The sequence below is a fragment of the Pteropus vampyrus genome, unplaced genomic scaffold, assembly GCF_000151845.1.
Source record: "Pteropus vampyrus isolate Shadow unplaced genomic scaffold, Pvam_2.0 Scaffold1000006158, whole genome shotgun sequence".
NCBI lineage: Eukaryota > Metazoa > Chordata > Mammalia > Chiroptera > Pteropodidae > Pteropus > Pteropus vampyrus.
The window spans coordinates 1-3,127 of record NW_011920560.1 but is presented as its reverse complement, the minus strand read 5'-3'; the positions used below and the strand labels follow the sequence as shown (position 1 = coordinate 3,127).

The 3,127-nt window shown below is 47.4% G+C and overlaps 1 long non-coding RNA gene across 1 annotated transcript; it reads right to left on the bottom strand.

The window, feature by feature from the left end:
* Nucleotides 1–629: 629 nt before the first annotated feature.
* Nucleotides 630–2,013, bottom strand: LOC111735738. Its single transcript, XR_002778950.1, has 2 exons — nt 1,749–2,013; nt 630–1,235 (listed from the first exon to the last, which is right to left on the bottom strand). It is a non-coding gene; the product is annotated as an uncharacterized LOC111735738 (long non-coding RNA).
* Nucleotides 2,014–3,127: the final 1,114 nt, after the last annotated feature.

Below are 3,127 nucleotides of genomic sequence, written 5' to 3'. Positions count from 1 at the left end.
GAAATCCATCTTTCAGGAGGGCTGCGCAGCATGGCTTCAACTGCATGTGGAGCCACAATTTCAATATTTTGGCCCAAGGTCAATTTAAAGCGTCTTTGGTCAATATAGCAGTAGCAGCTAGTGCTCTCAGGCAACTAGGCCTTCCTCCAGCCACCGGATCTAGTCTCTTTGAGAGATATGCCACTCGTTGCTTAAATAGTGGCTTTTAATTTCTGGAGCAAATCTCTTCCAAGCAAAGGAAAAGGACATTCAGGCATAACTAAAAACGAATGCGTGATGGTTCCCTTTCCCAAGTCAGTAATTTTTGCCTGTGTCCATGGGTATGCCTTCCCTTTCCCAGTGGCTCCTTGAATTACAGTCTTTTCTTTGGATAACAGACCAGCAGTTTCTGTTAAAACTGAGTAAGTTGCACCAGTATCAGCTAAAAAGTTCACAGGTTTGCCCCCTACTTGTAAAGTTACCTTGGGCTCTCGGGGGCTCATTAGATAAGAGCCCTGACGCCCCTATTCATCTTCCAAAAGAATGAGGGGCCTTTTTTCTTCTCACCTCCTGGTTGCTCCTTTTCAGGGCACTCATTCTTCCAATGTCCTTTCTTTTTGCAAATAGCACATTGGTCTCTTCCTAGCCTAGGTTTTCTATTTTGGCTTTCTTCGTTGCTAGGTCCCCCTCTATGGTTAGGGTTTTTTTTTTTTTTTTCAAGGAGGTCGGTTTCCTTGTTGTCCCACAAACATGACCTTTTGCACACCGTCCCTATTGTTAAAGACCTTCTGAGCTATTTCTAATAATTTGGATAAATTTTCTCCCTCAAAACCTTCCAATATCTGTAACTTCTTTCTAATGTCAGGGGTCGACTGGCTAACAAAGGCCAAATTAATGGCTCTTCTATTGTTGGGGTCCTCCGGGTCAATAGGTGTATATAAGCGGTAAGACTTTAATAGTCTTTCCAAGAATGCTGCAGGTGACTCGTCCTTAGTCTGAATTACTTCACTTACCTTGGACAGATTTATTGGTCTACGTGCAGCAGCCCGGAGTTCCTGTAGCAGAAACTGGCGATACCTTAGGAGAGCCTCCTTACCTCGATCTGTATTTGGATCCCACTGGGGACGTTGAGTCGGAAACACAGCCTGTACCCTGATTAAGTCTGCTGTAGGCTGCCCATTTGGGTTTGTTACTCCTCCAGCCGCCTCCCGCAAAATTCTTTCCTTTTCTTCAGTAGTGAATAAGACCTGTAAGAGCTGTTGGCAATCATCCCAAGTGGGCTGATGGGTAAAGAAAATAGACTCTAAAAGGGAGGTTAGTCCTTGTGGTTTCTCTGAAAAGGATGGCGTTTGCAATTTCCAATTATATAAATCACTAGTACTGAATGGCGAGTAGATGACAGTAGGCTCACCGCCATCTCCTGTAATCACCTTCAATGGGGCTTGAACAGATACTGGCTCTTTTCAGGGAGGTTGAATCAGGGGAAGGTGGCCTATGATCCCTAGACCGGGTTACAGGAGGTCCCGGTCCCTCCGGAGGAGGACGTCTACCCCCATTTCCATTATAGGGTGGCGGATACCAGTCATCCTCCGAGGGAGGTCCCTGCAACACCGGTGGGGGCTTCTTAAAACCCTGGGGTATGGCTGCCATTACAGTAACGGGTGCACGACTGCAATTCTGTAAGTATTTAGGGGCATCAGAAACAACATCAATCCAAACATCAATATAAGGAATTTGGTCAGGATGCCCAGGGTTTCCATAAATCACACCTCGAACCCGGAATGCAGTCTGCATGTTAAATGATCCCTCGGAGGGCCATCCTACTCCGAAGGTCGGCCAATCTAATCGACAAAAGCGCTGCAAATCAAAAGGGGTTACTGAAGCACCATAGGCCCTTGCCCTACGACGAAAATCTTTAAAGTTGTTAAGCATGCACTGTAACGGAGTTAGTTTGCCCTGTGATTGTCCCATAGTTCCACAATAAAGCACACGAAGCAAAACAAAACAAGACAGACACAGACTAACAAACCAGAACAGGACGGAGAAAACTGTCGTCACAGTCTCAGTCGACCGCCGACTTACTTGTCACGTCCGACGTCCGCACGGTCCCTGGGCCCCCTACCAGAAACTGCCTCAGCACTCCCAGGATCGTGCTCCGCAAAGCGAGAAACCACAGGCGGTGGGCTAGGGCAAGTGCCCTAGAGGCCTCCCCAACCGCAAATGGTCCAACGCCCCGGTGCACTGATCAATTTTCCTACAACGAGAAGATCTCGCTGGGGCCTCCAAATGTTGTGTCCAGAATAACCAGACCCAACTTGAGTGCTCTTAACCAGGAGACAGTTTATTAGCCGGCGGCTGTCCTTGCAAAGGAGCAGCCTCGAAATGCCAAGATACAAGGTTTTTAAGCCCCAAATCCCATTCCTCATTCTGTCTTAAACACAAAGGTCCATCTTTCTCCCATTCACTACCTGTCAACCCACTGGTCAGGTGTGCAAGCGGGAAGTACAGAAGCAGAAAGCTTGTGTTAGAATGTTATGTTCCTATGGGTGATTGCCTATGTTCCCATGGACAATAGCCAGTGTTCCCATGGGCGATGGCCAAACAGTAATTTTCAGCTTATATACAATTGATTATTTTTCATGCCACGCAAGCAAGCAGGGTTACACAGGCTAAAATTGGCAGTTAGCGTATGAGCTCATTGTTACAAGTTTTATGATTAACAGAGTGTGGTTAGGGGTTCCAGAAACTAGGCCTAAGTTATGGACTTCCTTTGTCCAGTTTCAGGTTTTAATTATTCTTTAACCCTTTCACATTTCAGCAGGCCATTACCCACACTCCACAGGGGAGGGAACACTTCAAGGACTATACCATCTGCTTCTGCTCTCACTCCAGTAAGCAGCAGGCAGGCCTGGCAGACTGAGACCTAAGGCTCACTTTCAGGATTTCAACCCATTTCTCAAAGGACAGGTCCGTCAGACCAGGAGCCCTGTGGATTCGTAGAGCACTGTCCTCAAGGGAACCTGCAGAAGTGGCCTTCTTAATGTCGTGGAGGTATATCCCTGATGAAGGTGCTCACACCCTCTCATCCTCTCTCCTCTCATGCCCGGAACACCTGCTGTCCTACCTGCACTCCTGCCCGCTGTCATTT